We start from the raw sequence: 19,977 nt of genomic DNA, 5'->3' as shown, positions 1-19,977 counted from the left end.
CCGGAGTACAAGGAGTTAAAAAATCCCCAGAATCTTTATGAAGAAAATGGTTCTGTGCTTTGGTTTATTTTACTGCTGCTGCTGGTTTATTTGGGAGATGCATCACTGCTGGATAAATGAGCACTGATAATACCAGCATCTGTTTAATAAATATTATATTATATTGTTCTTCCCCTACCCTCTTAAATAGAACAAGTTCCTGAAATTGAAACTCCAGTAACAAAAGGCACAAACAGAACAAGAAATCTGGCAGCAAAATATTTCTTCTTTAACAATAGAGCTGCAAGAGCAACACCCTGTTGTGTAGTTCAGTAGAAGAGTGCTGAAAAATACTGAAACATAAAATGCCCGATCCCTAAACTGATTTAAGGTTCCTCCAAATCCAAGCCATTAAACTAAAAGCCAATACAGAAGCATGAAAATGATGATAATATATCACTCATGGGTGGCCATAATGCTGATTCTGGGATGAATTGCATGAATAAAATCATTGGAAATTTTTTAACACAAAAAGAAGAAATTTGAAAGGCATGCACAATGACCACCATAACAGAGAATGTAGCAATTCCTAACACAACATTAAAATGCTGCATGCTTGAAATCTGGGCTAAATTTTCCTCTGAGTGTGTTTTATGGGATTATAACAGAAACAAAATTATCCTGGCAACTTGAAAGAAAAATGAGTGGCATATTAGACCAATTGATAAAGCTGGAAAGGACAGAGAAGCTTCCAGGCATGCAAATGCTTCTTTGGATCTGAAATAAAACCAGAAAACTTCAAAGCTAAATCCAGGTAAAGAACAACTGTGCTKTGTTAGGACATCTGCTTTGCTTCAAATATTTATTAATTTCTTTTCTTTTCTTTTCTAAAGGCTGTAGACAATGACCTAGTAAATAAATTTTAAAATTATTTCTGAAGCAGACTTGCAATTAGAAAAGGATCTCAGGAGTAAAACTTAACCCTGCAAGTCTKCACAAAATCACATTGACTTTTCATGAGATTTAAAAACCTGCTTGCTTATATTGCTTTAGAAAATATTAATTGGATTCCTAAATCACTTAGRTGCTTTAGAAGATTTTACTTTTCCTGGAAAAGGCAATAAATAGTATAGGCAAAAAGTCAGGATACTGCCAAGGCATGGATACATGCGGGTCCCTGTCACCTACACAGATCCAGCTGTGGCTTCAGACCCAGCTGTGCCGGGGCTGGGTACCTTTGCCTCACAGAGCTGGTCACGAGCTCAAAGCTTGAGATCCAACACAGGCAGCAYTAAGCATTGCTTTGCAGTGCCTCAGTTGTAATAGGTCTCTTAGGCTAGTCCTACTAACAATGCAAGCATAGTTTTCTAAGTTTGTAATTTTTATTTATTGAAACTTTTAACTGGAAAGGGTAGGAAAGAAGAATTAGAAAAGTAATTTTCTGTTATTGGCCATTCACAATTTTTAAGCTATTACTTTTTAAATTATCCTCAACAGTTTCCTTGTTTTTAGAATGAGTGCATGATATCATATCCTGAGCCCTTCCCTTTTCTTGTAACTTTCTGAGGCACTAGGAGGAGTCCAGCTACARTCATCATGTGAATTGGTCAGTAAGACTCTAGTGGAGCTCCTGTTACCTCCTGCCTGCCTAATTCATACTCCTTAAGAAACTGCTGCTCTAGGACAAACAACCCTTTAAGCACAGTGAGTATGAACTGAGAAAACAACCAATTTATCCAGCTTGTAAAGCTGCATCAGAGAACAATCACTGCTCTATGTATTTATATGTATGTACAGTTTGGGACACAAATAAAAGTAAAATGACAACTTGCTGTCAGTATTCGACAGTGAAGAGGAGAAGGGAGTTCCCTGGCTCAGCTGGGGTGAGAAAAAAACCAGCAGCAAACATGGGAGGCTCTTGAGGGGCAGAGATTGGATTAAAGGTGTGGGCTAGGTRTAGAAAAGGGCCAAGGTACAGGTACTGTACCTCTTTGCTGTGGATGGACAGACAGGAATAAACAGCTGCTAAAATGTGCATGCAAGSAGCTGTGCCCGGGCACATGGTATCGTATTAATGCTGGATGACAAACACCTCTTGTTTATTCTTAATCTGGCCTCATATAAGGAATGTAGCAGTACTAGCTAGTAATAAGTACARTAAAAGAGGAATAAAAGGAATAGTTGTCTTCAGTAATCTTCACTCATCCCTAAAGCATACAGGCCAAGTAAACGTTCACAGAGAGTCACTGACTCTTTTTAGTATAACCATAACCTGTGGTGGTGGTGTTACTGCTGCATTTTTTCCATCTTGGYCTGTAGCTCTGAAATGCAGAGCTAGAGACTCTGCTACTCTTGGTGGAGGGCCTAAGGTTTTGTCTAGATGTCTCTGCAATGCTAATTTAGTAGAAACTTGGTAACTATATAGATATTATTATTATGGTTATTATTATATTTAATATATGTACAAGTAAAGTAGAATCCTCATTTCACAGCRTAATAAATGTTCTAATGAAAATAAATAAATGACATGCATTTATATCTACCAAATTATATTGTAGGACTTACATATTAACAAAGAAAGTTGCTTTTAAAAGGATAGAGCATCTGAATTTTCCTGTGCCTGTTGTCCTGTAGATTACGGAACACTAACTTCATTCCAAAGTTGTAAAAGMCTTACGACCATGCTTTATATAAAGGCCTCAATTTAAGGTTAGGTGGAATAAACAGCAGCAGTGATATTTTTGTGAATATTTAAGATAACAATAACTCAAAAAGTCTTCAAAAAAGTCCTTGGTGATGAGAGCAGCTATACAGGAAACATGTATAATTGATCACATTACTTTATGTGTTTTTAATTTGCTCACTGTGGTTTTGATCAGCTCCTTCATGGGGTCACAGCACAGTATTAGTAAAAAGCATTGCTTTTTGTTGTCTGCTAAATTGCATGGTGAGGTAAAAACTTCTCTTTGGTTAAAAGTTGCTGATTAGTTAATTTTATGACAGAACAAGCCTGACATTTTCTAAACAYAGTTATGATAAGAGTAGCAGGATGCTGAAGGTGTGCTGTGTGCTGCTCAGCCTCAGTARCATCGAGATTGCTGTACCAGAGGTGATCATTAATCCAGCTCCTCCAGGGCTCTGCCTCCAGCAGTGACCTCTGATCAGTGATCACAAGTACCGGGTGCTTCTGATCCAGCTGCAGCAAAGTCCAGAGAGATCAGCGGCCCAATAGGCTTCACAGGAGATGTTTTTACAAGCCTACCAATTAGTACTTTTTCATGCCTACCAGTCAGTTGTTGGCTTGTACTGTGCAATGTGAGGGATTTTAACTCTTTCACTTAATAGAATATTACAGCGGATGTTCACGTTTCCATAGAAATATTTGTTTTTTGAATTCACTAAGATCTTGGTGTCCAACAATGTCGTGTGGCCATGAGTTCAGTAACTTTGGACTTTAGGAAAACATTACTATTCTTTTCTTTCTCTGATTTAAATCACTGCCATTCACTTCCATTAGATATAAATTTGCTTATATATCAAGGGAAGCACTCACCGTAGTCTTTCAATTGTATGATCTACTGAAGAATAATGATATATTTTTATCCTTACTTATAGTTTGGTTGGTCTAGTTTGTGGCTATGCTTTTTTTTCAATTTATAAACTTGTTTCAAGGGCTTCCATTTATAGAATTCTAGAATATGTGATGTAGTCAGGCCMCTAGGTTGGCCACTTGCCCTAGATGAAGCCACGCTGAATATCTCAAATCACCTCCTTGTCCAATCTGTCCTTTCCTGATTTCTTACACCTGGATATTGAGAMTTGTTGCACTCTATGGAAAATGTCCAGATCTGCCAGCTCTATTCTGTTCCCTTTTCTCTGAGGGCATTTTATCAGAGTCTCCTAGTGTTAATTCCTTGAAGAGCTGGAATCTTGCKTTCCTATAAAATTCAGAGGCCTAACTTTACTCTTCACTTAACCCATATCCCTGGGAACTGCAAACTCCACTGTGCATGATCACAGCAGCCCAGGCTGCTGCCAAAATTGATGCCTCCAATTAGCTCACTTGCGTTGGTGACCAGCAGGTCATGTAGTTTATTATTTTGTCATGCTTAAGAAACCCAAAGATTAAAGAGATWTGAGTTCCCTTTATAGAAACCACCTATTTCTGCTCTTGTACCCTTTTTATATATGTCTTCAAAAATAAATTTTCCAGCACCCTGCATTCAAGAAAAGTTAGGTGCATAGCAAATGTTTAATTAAGTAATCCCACACAGCACTTGTGAGGCAGGCTCCCTCATTTTACAGGTGAGACAGAGAGGCAGTAAATTAAGTGACTTGCTTAATATCACACAGTGAGTCAGTGCTAATGCTGAAAATAGACTTTATGTCTTCTGGTTCTTTTCTCTGTATTTTAGTCATCAAATTAGGCTTAACTGTGAAGTTGAATGAACTCCTTAGTGTATTAAAATAATTGTTCTTGATTTCATGTTGGAGTATTATGTTTTAATCACCTAAGCAATACTGAAATATGTACAGAAGTTTTCCTTGCTTAGAACCCGTTTTGTCTTTCTTGTTCAGATATTGCTTCAGATTTTTAACCAATTTCTTTTTGTTTATAGTGATCCTGAACTTCAAAAATATACTTTAGCATATCACCACCAAAAAAAAAAAAGGAATGCACTTAAAACTTACAGCAATCTATTTCTGTCAATGTAACAACACTTTTTTCATACTCTCATGAGTATAGGGCTGTTACATTTAATAATACCCATAGCTTTAATTAATGGAGCATACTAAAGTTATTGGCCCACAGAAAGCAAAAGATAGATTGCTGGTTACACTGTCATGACTAAATGAAAATGTATCCCGAAGCACAAAAGAGCAGCAGCRTCTTAAGAAATATGTGCTTAGAAGTGCAGTTCTGAACTACATGCCAGGTCATCTCTGAATAAACTGGTAGAGAAAGGGTTGCAATCCTTGCAGACCTGTTCAAATGAACAGTACCCATGTCCAGGCTAATGAAATGCTCMAGCAGCTTTAGACCTTTCCTGAGCACAGTTGTTTATGTTGATAGAACATATATAAATTTTTCCCATCCTTGCCATCTTATCTGTTTGATAGTGTTCTTCAGCATAGGATAGGATAAATGGCCCAGAAAATATGTACATAGGCATTAGACTTAAAGAGGCTCAAGAAAGGGGAATGAGGAAATAATATTACCAGGACTTGCTCCCTATTAAACCTGAGTACAGACACAGCCTTTTACAATACTTTGTATCATACAGGCTTTTTAGCTGGTGAGACAAGCAGCAAAAGGCTGTGGTCAGCTCCAARATTTTTACAAAGGCTTTTGCACTTGTAATGAAAAGGACATTGCAGTGCAGGCAGCCTTGCAACTTAATTGAAATTCAACAACAAAATACCTTAAGAATTCAACTGCTTCATTGCTGAATGCAAATAAATCTCCTAGGTGGCAAAAATCAGTCAGTAAGCATTGGCATGCTATATTTATAGAAGCAACTCTAAAGTAATTTAACATGTACTTGTAAAGAAGATTGTCACATCTTGCCTGAATTACAGACTAGACWGAATGTTTCAGGTAAGATGTCAAGGAGAGATGTTCCAAGAAGGACATTCTGTTTCTTCTTCGGGATCAAYATTTCTGGTTTACTATGTTGTTTTCCTATGGGATTTATCTTCTTAAAATTTTAACTATGAGCATATCTTGCACTTTGGCACTAGGGCTATGTCATCAGTGATCAGCTGTCCAAGACTGATCAGAGTACCACTCCAACTTTGCTTTCAGTTTTTGCTAGAGACTAAGCAAAGAATCTCTTCTCAGAGACTTCAGAAAATGTCCTGATGCCAAGTGATGAGCAGTTTGCAAGACAGCACTGTGTCTGTGGACCACTATCAAGGACAAAAGGTTTTTGAAAAGCAGCAGGAGTTGTCCAGTRCAAAGTGGACAAATAAGACAGTTCTGTGACTTTTATACACCTTGAAATCAAAACTAAGAAAGCAATGCAAATAATTGAATTTTTTGTAGCTYTTCACTTATGTGTCCTTTTTTCCATAGTTCCTATTATTAAAMTATTAAGTGTAATGGTAATCGTGTTTGAGAAGCTGAAAATTTTAATAAAACATTAAATAAAATGTGAAACCCTGTGAAAAACAGGGTTTGAAACAAAGTGCCCAGGTGTTCTCTTCCAGATTGGGAATAGGAAGAATTTGTGGTCTGTGTGTCTGATCRAAACTAGCCAGATCAGTAGAAATTAAATATATGAAGATTCAGTTCATGGGTAGAGATTCCTTTTCATTAATAATTCAGCTAATAGGTATGAAGAATGAGTCAGCTTGAGAAGAGYAGAAATTACTTGTGGATAATCTGAATGAAAATGGGGAATGCATAATACAGTATCACATTTGAGAAGAGTTCTGACAAAATAGGGGCTTTGAATTTTGGATGCAGAGAGAGTTATACTTGCTTCATTTTTTGTTGAAGAGAGCAGATACAAGCCAGCTTCTATGATTAAGTAGATATTGCACTTTTTTACATAATTAACACTGCTTAAGATTCTACTTTCAGAGAAGACTTCAATGTGTCCTGCCTACCTTAAGTAATTGGATTATTGGTCACTGCTCTCTGGCAGGTCTATTGCARCCTTGTTCTGTTGATTCAGCACAGAAAGAAAACATTTTAGGAATGTCAGTTCTTCAAGTAGTGGGGATTATAAGCATGGTAACAGCACATGTTTGTRAAAGGTATATGCTGCCTGACTTCATTCCCCATGACAGTAAGAGGGAAACTGAGGTACATAGCCATAGTGCTACTCTGAAGAGGTCACATAATTAATACATTTTTCTTTAGATTTGACTCACAGAATTGAGAAAGCATTTGTGGTAACATGGTGCTTATACATAAGAGCCAGAAAATGAAAGGGAAAAGAAAAYGAAAAGAAAGGCATAATGGGGGAGTTGGCCAGTTTATTTCCATTATGCAGGCACAGTGAAAGGGGCAAAGCTAAGCAATACCACAAGTACAAAAAAAAATCCAATATGAGTTACCTTAAAATCTATTAATTATAAAACGTGGAGTTGGCAATGCAGACAAGGTAGATTTTTTCTAACATTACTTACTATGTATTAATCATGGCCCTGTAAAGATCCAAGAGCCTTGGATCACACAACTTGCAAAATACCCCTAGAATGTTTCTTGCTGGAACTAGGTACAGTGAGACAAGTATAAGCTGAAACATTAAATATGGGGAAGACCTTTCCTGTTCAATAAAATAAGCTGTTTCTGCTGAAACTAGTTTTGCTTGAGGACTAATTTGTAGTTCCAAGTGTCTTTCAGTGCTGACAGCTGAAGAAGGTAGCTCGGGGCCAGATTGTAATAATGTTCACTCCTTGATCTAATGGGCGGATGTGTTTAATTAACCTTTGTTTCTGCAGAAGCAGGCATTCTGGCAAGCTGTAGGAATGCTAAAGGAGGGAAATCTAAACAGCAGTGAACCTAGGCATATTCTATAAATCTAGTACTAGGTAAAGAGCATTAATGTAGATAAATACTGTTTCCTAGGAGATAGRTTTGTATAGGCAATTTCTGTAAAAGCAATTTGACATGGATCCCCTTGTAGGATTACCCCTCATTAATTTCATAAGATACAGCTATGGTCCCATGCCCTGGGGACACTTGTCTCATGTGTCTGGCAATTCTTCAGTCGGTGGTCAAAAAAGCATTTCTTTAAGGTGGAAATATTCTGCTTAGTATCTCTTGGATAGAGTTAGACCTGACAGCCTCATTGCTTGTTCCATGTCCTCCAGTGACTTCTCCAGATATCATAGCTCGGGCTGACCTTTCCCAGAGCTTCCTGTAAAGTGCAGATCTTAAGGTTTCTAGCTAATTCTTCAGAAGGCTTACRGCAAGTCATATGCAAAGCAAATATCCTTTGCATAAAATTGCTGAAGGCACTGTTCTTTCCTTGGAAAACTAAAGCAYTGTAGATTACAATCATACAAGCACAGCAAACTCCCTGGCCACAATGTCCCTTGGCCCTAATCTTTCACTAAAAAAATCACCAACTTCATATGAGTGTTTTGAAAGAATGCAAATCAGAGATTATCGTCTCTGACCTTCATCAGCTCTGCTACCACAATAGCATCATTGTTTCCTATCTCCTCCCCTTAGTAAGTGACACCCTCCATTCCTCTCACTTCCTTTCCATCCCAAACCTTTCTATTTGAGAGGCTTTTTAAAGCTCTGCTTTGTCATCTGGTTTTGCAGCTACTGTGATCTAAATGCCAAACTCCTTCAGTCCTGGTTGTCTTAGTCTCAATCAGCCAAGTCTCTCTTTTCATTTAAAAGGCACTTTATGAGCTTGAATGTTGGAAATTCCTTCTACTTGTGTAGTCTAACAAACAAGGTGTGCTCCCAGCTGAAAGAAATATTTAKGTTGCAGCATTATTCTTTCTAAAACTATGCTGCAGCACACAGTATCAATCACAACCATAAACAGTACTTTTCCCACCTCAGCACTGTGACACACAACTCTTTCCCTAATAATAGTGCGCAACAATCTCCACATTGTCACCRTACATAAGTACTAGTGCTCAGGGTGCAGTTAAATTACTTACTTCCTAATCCTGTGCTTTGTCCACTGGGTTTCTGCTCCAGAATGAAGTGTTGTGACAACAAATGGGGTAACCAAGGAAAAATAAAACTGGCCACAACTGTCAGGATTATGAGTTAATAGAATTCTTCAGCCTGTTCATACTGGTCTCTCTTTGTTTCTAATAAGGACTGATGACTCCAAAAGCCACAAACTGTGTGTGAAGTTCCTGGGTGATGACAATTTCCTTTGTAATGTTGCCCAGTGTCTGAGACTATTGAGTAGGGTTGTGAAGCCCTGCTCTCAGCAGTGTCCTATTGCAAAGAGAAGGTTTGCACAAAGACTGAGGATGGAATAAGAGTCTTTATGTCCAGATATAAACAGTGATCGCCAAAAGCTCTTAGCATTGACCTTACTCAGAGCACAGTCAGTGGATGCAGTCAGGCTGACACAGATGAATTTTGGAAATTCTTGGCCAGCAAAATGCAGCTCCTTGGCCCAATCTGGTCTGCAGGATCTTCTGTCTTGTCTGAAACACCTTTTCTATGGAAATTCCACCTAGCAAGCTGCTGCCTCATCCCAAAGAGCAGGAAATATGGGCAAGAATAGCATCGTGATGCAGAAAAGTTGTTGCTGTTCTTCTGTCTGAATGATCCTGTGAGTGCTTGGACATGCGAAAGAAACGCTTCTAGAAATCCTTCTCCCTTATTTCTTTGTTGGGAAGGTAAGAACTGCAGCGCTCCTCCACCACTGATGTTCTGATTTGCTGCTTGGGGGATGGGSAGGAGGGACAGGACATAGAGTAGGGAGCAAAGGACAGTAATTTTCCCCTGCAGCCTGTTGCTCCACCCAASCCTCCCCTCAAGCCTGATTCACTGCCCAAGTATGACAGTGTGAATGGTAGGAGGTATGAAATCACAGTCCTGAACTGCTGTCGATCTCATTTCAGTCGGGGTACCTCTCCAGATTTTGATCAATGCCAGTTAATTACATTTTTCCTCTTTGGAAGTAGTGTACACTTCTTTCCTTTGTTAGCATTTCTGATAATGGTAGGAGATTTTTCTGAAGGTAATCTTGGAACAAAACGGCAGCTCCAGGCACTCTCTAAAAAGCCAAATACACGGGAAGGGTGGAGTGAAGTTGCTATTTGATAATAGGAATAGTCTGCAAGGAAGTTTCCTTATCTCTCTTCAGTGCTTGTTTTTCAGAAAGTAACTGTGATGAAAAGGCAGCAACTATTCTTCTCTGATRTAAAATCTTTTCTGATAAGATTTCTGCAAGAACTCACAATGCTATCTTCATTCAAATCCTTCCTAAGATGCATTTCTTCCATTMTGTGTTTCTATGCTAATCCACTAGGCGTTGCTATTTACATCTTTAGAAGAAACAGAGTACTTAACCTGGACTGATTGTAGATTAAGAATGACTAAGAGTATGCACGTCCCATAGGAAASCATAGTCCCTGGGAAGACTATTGCCTCCTGGCAGTAGTTCTTTATATTGTGTTTTTATTACTTACTGTTGATTATAATCTCTACAGGGAAGGGACATTTGTCTTTTAAGCATYATTTATGCCTTTAAGRCATCATTTATGTATGTAACTTTCTGTGATCACAGAWTCACAGAATATTCTGAGYTGGAAGGGACCCACAGGGATCRTTGAGTCCARCTTTTAAGTGAATGGCCCTTATGGGGATCAAAACTATGATCTTGTTATTATTAGCCCCATACTCTGACCAACTGAGCTAATAATGAAGATCAAGAAGRAAACAAGAAGTAATTTTACAATACAAATTAGCTCCATCTTGAATAGCTGTCARATTCTACTCTGCTGTCTCATTATATATCCAGATTTGGTGCTAAAGTCAGTGGAATGGGATATGGTCATAGCTCTTGAAACAGAGAGGACTGAAAAGGAGAGGAGGCCAGTATGCTAAGGGAGGCATCTAATAGATTTGTTCTTATTATCTTAGACTATGCAAATATTAAATAAGCCTCAATCTTCTCTTAGGGACATGCTGCCTTGTGCTACAGGCTGCTATTATAGCTCAGAAATGCACATCTGCTGTGTCACAGTGTATCAAGGTTMCCAAATTAGGCACTGTTCTAGTCAGGTCACAAGCTATATGAAATTTCATTTGGTCACATATTTAGGCTAGTATTTATTTGAGGKTGTGTTCTTGCTCTACAGTTGCTTTTTTTCAGTGAAAATTTTGGGGAACTTCTGTGGTTTACTCTGTGAAAAACTGTGTGAAGAGACTATGTCCTGTGAGTCATCACTGGGAAAAATCCATTATTACAGGGGTGAAACATGTAATCCTGACTGTTAGAATTGAAAGAAAATAGTTATGACTGTAAGTATTTTGAACATACTCCAATTTTTGTAGGTATGTCGAACATGCCCAAATCTGTTTATGYAGCATATCTCAAATGCAAAGGTGTCAAAACCATTGATTTCCAAAACTGTAATTAATCTATATGTCAAAATATTACATTGCTATAATAATTACCATAACAAAATTAGAGACTAATCCTTCACAATGAAAATACTCACCAGTAGACAAAATATGATGGTTATTTATACAAGAGAGGAGAAGAAAGAAGAGGAAAGAAGACACCAGAAATGTCTGAACCCCCTATTTTTTAGCAGTGTGTGGCTATCTGTCTGTGCTATTCTAGCAAGGAAGCTCTGCCAGAAGCATAGGATGTTGTAGAGGTAGCAAGCTTGGAGCCAGGAAGGAAGGCAGAACTTCCTGACACTAGAACACTAGTTAGTGACCTCAGAGGAAGAAGAGCATCCTGCCTAGTCATGCTAAATCAGCTAAAAGTCCCTAATAACAGCAAATCCCTTACCCATCCTTGTTGATGCAGAAGGATATTCAGATTTGGTTAGGAAAGGGAAGCCATGATTTTGGATGTGACTGTGCAAATCACTCGTTAAACTTCACTCTCCTACACTGTGACTTTCTAATTTGCTTTGTCTCCTACCTGTGCTTTATCTCCTTTTCTCAAGCACATTTGGTCAGTTTTCACCTTTTTGTGCAATGCCTTGACTTAAATATTTATGCCATGTCCCATTTAAATTCTCAGCTAAGAGCTTTCCTCCTTTCAGCTGCACAACTACTGCACACCATTTGATAATCTGTGAATTTCAAATATATTTAGAGTGACTAAATAGAAGAGTTCTGATAACAATGCTTTGTGCTTATACACARAACTACCATATCCCCTAAGCCAAAGTGATGCCTCAGAGTTCAGCCTCTTGTGCCCTAATAGTCCTTCACTTCTTGTGTRGCAATTGCCAGTTCCACAGGCAGTTTTTGAAATACTAATATTTCAAGAACTCACCACAGTAATCACATAGTTTATTGTTTTAACTGTTTACTTGTGGATTTGGTTGTCTTTTTAGACAATTGGTCACAAATGGCAGCCTAAATGGAAGATTTAAAGCTGTCAACCTCAGAAGGTCATTCCACAAAAAGTTATTATTAGCAACATAAAATTGCAAAAAAACTTGTAAAACCTTTATTAAATAATACAAATTGAAATTGGTATATGCTTAGTGTAAGTTGCAAGTTATACAGAATAGAACACATTAAAAAAAAAACCAAATTAAAAAAAAAAACATTACGAAAACCTTAGAAAGGAAAAGCACACAAAGAAGAAAGGTGATATTGGGCTAAATTCTCAGACTATATTTCATTACTGTTACCATTACCATTTATCAGTTCTGATATTTCTTCCCTGTGAGTTTGCAACCTTGACTGTTGTATTCTCAAATGTCATGTTCTTACCTAAACTTTCCCTCTTAAAAGTTTCTTTGTCCACATTATTTCTGGTCGGATTTGRTTCAGCAAAACAGAACATTTCCTGTCCTTGGTGGGATGAACCCACACTAGATTTGAGGAGACTGTGTCAGCACTAACCGGATGCAGACCAGGAAACACTGCATTTTATTAACAGGAACTAGAATGAGGGTGGCAAAGTTCTGGCAGAATAAGAATGAAATGGTTTTACATGAAACAGAATAAGAACTGGAACTAAAACWTTTTTTATATAACTAAAATAAGGCTGCCAGCAGACTGGTTTGGTGCATTTGGAAAACATCAGAAGCATATGAGAAAAAGATTCTGCTCAAAACCTAGGGTTTGAATGAGAGCACTGGCTGCCCAAATAACTGGAGCTGTGTCTCTGGCAGGCTGGAAAAGGCTGCTTTAGTGAGTTGTGAATACAAATGAGTTATGTCCTGGAGCAACGAGCCATTGACACTCTCCTGAAAAATGAATAGTCAAAAGTTTGGAATTAACAAAAATTCAGTTAGAATTAATGTTGGTCAATAAGAATAAAAACTGACTTAAATTCTCCTGCTGGAATGCAAAGCATGCTTCTCAGAGAGCTAAAAGTGCACATGGACCAAAATACAAATAGGAAATAGCTCTGTGGTGTTGATCTAAAATAAGACCAGGAGTAGCCACAATGTCAAAAGCCAGTAGTTAAACTACAYATCAGAAGGAACTTGTGTGTGGAGTGACCCCATAAGGACAGGTTTAAACCAAGCTGGAAAATTCTGGGGATTAGACAGTATGTTTCCCACACTGTCATAAAGCTGTTGAATAAATCTCATTCACTTTTAAGTAGAATAGATTCATGTATCTGAGGTCTCTTAAGGCCCTCTGGAGTCCTAACTTTTAATGCAGATAATAAATTTTTCCAACACAGATAAAAGTYCTAAATTAATCTTTTACATTTATTTGCAAAATAGTTCCCCATCAGAAGTTTTGATTTTTTTTTCATGCTAAAATCTTTACCTGCTTCTACTTTTTAATTGACTTGTTAGCATGACAAGAACTAAGAGATGAAACTTCCCTAAGATACATAGAACCTTAATGAAAGAAAAGCTACCTATGGCTTACTGAAACTGAAAATTCTTGTAAAATCACAGCTGCTTTGGGCAAGAAATTATAACAATTCTAATGATGAGCTCATTTTTTAGTAAAGTATTAAAGAGGAGTCYTGAAGTTTAAGGAAATTTTAACTGCAATCAGAATAGTGCTGCAACTCTTTCTGCCATGATTCAGACTGTATTTAGAAATGTCAGGTTAGGCCTACCTTCATTAATATRCAACAAAGCAAGAGAGTGCAAATCTGCTAAATGGGAAGGAATTGAGTTTTACCATGTTATCCTGAATTGAAAGAKTCCCAAATTATCCCCAGAAAACCCTTGGAGAGGTATAAGAAAAGCCACAAGGAAACTGTTTCRGAGCTAAGAAGTCAAGGAAGTCCAGCTGATCCAAACAAAGGATTCTTTACATGCTAAAAAGAGGGATTCAGCAGGTGGCCACATTGCTTAGGCTCTGTGAAAAGAAGCTGAAAAGGCAGAACTACATCAAGCTGAATCTACCATGGACGTGACATGACTRTTCCATTTTGCATTTGACATAATGGATATCTGCAGCCACAATGGYCAAATCCATGGCACTTTTGCTTTCCTAAGAGCATGAAGGACTGCTCTTTTTGGGAAGGAACCAAAGGAAGATTCCACATTAATTTCGATGCATTGTGCACTGCTTCCAGAGAATGGAAAATAAAATTATGGGCCACCTCTCCATTATGTGACCATTTCCCTAGTGATTAAATCTGTATCAACTGACATTTAGTATTTTGCAGATGTTTTCACAGACAGAAATTGGTATGGAAGAAAAAAGGCAGGGAAAAAGCAGGCCTTGTATGCCTTATGACCTGGTTATAATTCCATTTAAAATGTTAGTGAACTATTGCATAGAAAATGGAAAGCCTAAAAAATGGCAAGAGTTGTAAAGGGAATAACTGTAGTTATGAGTCAGATCAAACCAATTCATTTTCTGCTACTGAAAGTCTGATCAGGAAAATAGGCTAAAGGTCTGTTGTTGCCCTTCAAGAAATACAGCTTTAAGATGAAATTCATGCCTGAGTGCAGAGAAGCAATTTTGAAAAGTCAGAGTTTGATTTATTGTTCTCTGAAAGGTTGTGTAAAGCTTCTTACTAAAGATTTCAGAGTTACACAAAGGTGTTTCGTATGATTAAAGGCAATCATAGTTCTCAAGGACTTTTAGAAGATGTAGACATAGGTTTATTTCTTACTGTAAATTTTAGGTTTTCATTCTGAATAGATGGAACTTATTGCATTAATTTGTTCAACATTTGCATTACAGACACGCTGATTCAGTAGTAGTACAGGTGCGGATTTGCAGTAGATGATATACACAGATTCTGCTCTCATCTATTAAAATGTCAAAACAAGTAAACAAGATTAGAGAAAGCCAAAACATAACACTGTTCAATAAACTGTAGCTGATCAAAAAATGTCCAAAGAAGCCATTTTGCTCTAGGTAAATCTGTAACACAGTTTCCAAGGTTTTAAAACATGGTTCTTCAATGGAAGGGAAAAGCCAGACTAAATTAAAGTGAATATTCACTGTTTCCCAGTAAACAACTTCTTTTAGGCTGCAAATATTAGATTAATTTGGGATTTCAGTTATTTATTTTGAAGAGATTAGCCTAGGTAGAAGAGTGGGTGGGTTTGCTTGTGACTACATAATACAGTTCTCTTGTGCTACAAATCCAGTGTATCTTCAATGAATTTTGGGGACAACCAGAATTTTTGACTCCTAAACACAATTTTAGTTGTGCACAAACACAACAGCTTCAGCTTTTAAATTAGAAATGTATATGTACCCTCATAGATGTGCATCTCCCTTTCCCCTCAAAAGTTCCTTTCTTCCTCTATTTCCCCTTTGCTTGCTCACATTAACCACAGCATCAGAATTCTCAACTCAAAACTTCCTGGCTCTTGGCAATTATTTTAGTCTTCATTTTACTGCAGTACTTCTATTTTGTTTTTTGTAGTATTCCAGAAATACATCACCATGAAATAACAAAATTTGGGGATTAAAGAGCAGCTTTCAAAAAGAGTGTTYGTGAAGTGTCTGAGAGAGTCCTCAGAGTGTCTGAGATTTTGGCCAAGGTACATTACTTTAGTAGACTGAGGACCCCAMAAACCAGTAGAGCTCCTCCCAGGCTTTTCCAAAGCAATAAGAGGTTTACTGTGAATTGCATCAGAAGACAGAAAGYAGTGTTTTGGKTTTTTTTTATTTTACAATGTATTYATTAAAGAGTTAGCAGATTGAATATTGATTAAACTTATTAGTATATTGAATGGCAATTTGCTCCTACCAATATAATTTGCTCCTAGCGAAATTCTATTTGAAAAAGTTAATCTATGCCTGTTCTGACAGATCCTAAGTACATGTTACTGTACACTGAAAAAACTAAAAAAACAATGTAAAAGCCCAAATGTTATGGAGTACAATGCATCCTTATTTTGAAATTGCTTTCCTTAATCTTCTAATGTGAAGTATATTGAACTCTTATCAATTTAACATGGAAAAAAGGAGGGRCTATTTGTAGACTGTATTAGGTTATCAACCATAAGTAACATATGTTTTCTAGAAAAGAATGCTGTGTAAACTAACACATGAACACTCAGCTCAGTAGTGAAAATTTCTCAAATGTAGCAACATTATCACATGACTATTATGTGCTTAACAAGCTCTATAACTGAGAATAATGTAAYGTCMTAAGAATATGATGCTACATTAATATGTTCATGGACAGRAACTTCTWTATAAACTTCACCTTCTAGAAGATATTTTCCATTCCACTTCCCATTTAGACCTTCTTTAATTGAACATTTCCCAGCACAATAGTGCAGTTACATTGTAGGTGCAAGAAAAGTGATTTTTATTTTTTTAGCCAAGTCATATCACAGTTTATTCTAGGTGTGCCATTCATGAATAGGTAAAATACTGTCATAACAGAGGACGTGCTCCAAAATTCAGTTTCCAAAATCTCTCTGCTAAATTGTGAGGTGCTTTAGAAAGATAAAGAAAATTCTATTGCCACTTAAATGGTGAAGAAGCATCAAACATTTGCAATTAAACATGGAAAGGGAAAATTGCCCTGATAACAATGAAGATAGGCTAAAACTGAATGGCKTCATAGTCAGAATATGTTTACATTAAAAAATTATCTGGTTTAATTTTCAGAAGGATATTTTAACCTCATTTTAAGTTACATCAACTTAATTAGAGATTGTAGACAGAAGTAGGTACTTAAAAATAGTATCATTGTAATTGAAAAGTTTTTTTCTTTCTGAAGTATTGCTCCCACACTGCTAGAATGCTGGCTGCTATAAAAGCCAGTAATTTTCATTATTAATCTAATATATTTCTCAATCATTTAATCTGGAAAATTTGATTTAAAAATAAGGGGGATGAGATTGGTTAGCATGAATTTTTTTTTCAAATATGCTCAAATCACCTTCCAACAGCAGCTGTTCAAAAAGATAGCACTTTGGAGGGAGGTAAACCCTCAACAGTGTTAGCTGCTTAGTATTCTGAAAAAAATCTGCGTTATCTATTTTTGTAATAATTCACATTTTTACCCAACTGGCTTCAGTGTGATCTGTATGACACTAATAAGGCACACTTTCTACTCTATATTTAAGTGCTAAAGCTTTACTTAATGTATCTGCTTCAGAAGTACATTTCAGAAAACCTGGGCTGGCAGGAGTGAGTCCAAGGGAGAAAAAAAGTGACTGGCTCTTAGGAAACATGACCTATAAAAAACAACTGCAAAAACAGCTGTTATTTGAAGGAGGAAAAATAMTACAAAGAATGAAAAAAAAWWTTTTTGAATATTTATCATATGGTTGCACAAAAGGAAAAAAAAAAAGTCTCATGGCTATGTCTAGTATGCAACTAATTAAAATGCTTAATCTGCAGAAAGTCACATTTAAGGTACATGTTGGGGTTTTTTTTTTCTCATGATAAAATAGTACAATATTTTAAACAAACTGCTATGATAATACCACAATCTTAACTGCATTTTAAAAAATTGCCTGTCAAAAATTATATATGTGTAACTGATCTTGGCTTTGGGCCATGTGATGACCTCTTCTAACTCTTTGTACACCCTTTATTTTCTTTTGATTCTTGGCTATCAAGTTATTTACAATAAACTTAGCTCCTTCTGTAAAAGTTCCAAGATCAGGCCCTAAATCTGTCATGGTGTTGATAATCATGACGATCAGAAGTGTAACACTTGTAAAACTGGAATGTGAAATCCCTTACCTCACAAAATGTCAGTGAGAATCTCCTTAGAAATGACCTTGTGATATGATCCTGACAAATCCCAGCTGTATCTGAAATGGAAAGGTTATTTGACAGTGAACTTTATTTTAGTGTGGTGACTTCCGGCTGTTTGTAACAAAAATAAAGTGAATGGTACAGACAAAACACCATAATCTCCTACAAGACCAAAACCAGAGTCATATTTCATTTGCTATTGTTTGTTTTAGATATATTYTAGTTTATTGCTTTATGGTTTTTCAATGCTGAAGTTCATAAATCATGATAAGGTCAGCAGCATTCTCTTAAGAACACAAATAACCTGTAAAATGTATTTCTTGTTAGGCTATCCATGCCCAAAGAGAAAATCATCTTTGACTACATAACTTTTATTTTAGAACAAATTCTGTTTGAGTGCACACTATGTACATGTACCTCCTCTTACCAGTTATATGAGCCTAGACTAACTCTGGCAGCTCAGCTCTGCACATACAAAAAAATACGTATTTTTGGAACAAATAGGACATCACAGCATTCTAGAGAATACAGTGGAGTTGGGGATTTTCTGTTCCCCAAGCATTCTTCTGTTTCCCCAAGCTTTTTTCTGTTCTTCCCACTCCTACACTAGCATTCATTCTGATTGAAAAAATAGTTTTTAAAAGTAGGATAAAAAATTAGAATGGTTTTGGATTGATCGTAGAAGTTAATAAAAAATTATGGATCTGATCACCTTTACTGAACCCTTGCTTTGTGCTGTGCAGGTGCTATAAGGGACTGGCCATGAGTAACTATGAATTCCTTCACAGAGGGACAAAACCTCCCTGCTGCTTTAGCCTGTTCTTATGCTATTGGCACAGCCTCAGTGCTGGAAAGGAAGCAGGATCAACTCTTTCTCCACTGATTTTTGTCTGGTTATCACTGGCAACAGTTCTGTAAACTGAGATTGGGGTAAAAGCTGTGAATCCAGTACCTGTCTGCCATAGTCCCTTGACAGCATTCAGATGTCAGCATTCTCTGCTTCTTATTTCTTGTATTTCTCAAGATTGCAAATTACATCCCTAAATCTCCAGACTGACTTTCTAGGTAGCACTGATTTCCTTCYAATTCAAGATCCTCCTTCCAAGTTCCTTATCACTGTATATACCTTCTTTTTATCCCTGAGACTAMTATTTCATGCTCCCTGCAAGATCAGTGGTATGGGGGGATATTCTTTCTGTTTATCATTTGCAGCCTGCTAGGCCTTCAAGTTTCTCAAATTAATTTTTTCCTGAACTGGCTTCTTACACTGTTCTTCTTGTAGTAATTTATATGAAGAAAAAAAACAAAAAAACCCAAAGAAGTCCAGAGAGGCTATGAACACTATCAAAGAACTGTATGCAAATGGTGGGAGAAGAGCTAAATATCTGGKGTTTATATCACCAGTTTCTGGAACTAACTTCAGCTAATTTTTTCTTAGAACTGTGCAGAAGGGAAGCTTAAGTCCTAATCTTTGCAAAGAAAAAATATTTACTGTTCAGTCATCCCACCACACTAACTGTTGTTTATGACTCTGGCAGTGACACACAGTGCCCTGTTACATTCTTAGTGGGTTAGGAGCTAAAGATATGCAGGAAAAATACTGTCCCTATTGCAAGGAATTTGCAGTTTAAAACATGGCAGGATTAAGCAACAGCCAGAGACAAATTTTTCCATCTCTACTGAAATTTTACTTGTTTAGGAAGTGAAAGCATATATAATGAAATAAATGCAATATGAACGACAATGAAAAGGAAATTTGTCCCCTAAATTGTTCTATAGATTTTTTCTTCCTAAAGTACTGAAGCAAAAAATATATCTGTAACCATGGAGATTATACCAGGCAACATGCATAATAATTCAAAATGTGGCATCACATAAATGTTCTTTGTCATGAGTGGATTATTACAAAGAAGTAGGTTTCCCCTAAACAATTTTCAGAAGCAGGATAGATGTGCTTCATTTCCCGACCCTCTTTTTTGCAAGGGGAAAGAGGAAGTGTCAGTGCTGTGGTATGTGCAGGGAAGTTGYATTGTGTTCAGTTTGAAAAGGCTCAGCTTCCCAGGTTCTTGGTAGTTTTTAATCATAGATACAATTTGCTGAAAATGTTTATTTTCTGTGAATTGTCACACCAGAGCAACAAATCCACCACACTGCCCGTCTGGCATGAAAGATGGCCATGGAGACACATATTTACAGGATAAGGA

The 19,977-nt window shown here is 37.0% G+C and overlaps 1 protein-coding gene across 1 annotated transcript in view; it reads left to right on the top strand.

Annotated features, from left to right (window-relative positions):
• The first annotated feature begins 1,577 nt into the window (after positions 1 to 1,577).
• The window catches only part of RALB (RAS like proto-oncogene B), a 45,760-nt gene continuing 27,360 nt past the window's right edge, over positions 1,578 to 19,977 (top strand). Inside the window, exon 1 of the mRNA XM_057364753.1 lies at positions 1,578 to 1,683. The gene's annotated coding sequence lies outside the window, so the exon portion shown is untranslated. The remainder of the gene's footprint in view (positions 1,684 to 19,977) is intronic.

The sequence above is a fragment of the Malurus melanocephalus genome, unplaced genomic scaffold, assembly GCF_030028575.1.
Source record: "Malurus melanocephalus ecotype Western Australia unplaced genomic scaffold, MMel_1.1 scaffold_42, whole genome shotgun sequence".
NCBI classification, from domain to species: Eukaryota; Metazoa; Chordata; class Aves; order Passeriformes; family Maluridae; genus Malurus; species Malurus melanocephalus.
This window is presented reverse-complemented; position numbering and strand designations above follow the sequence as displayed.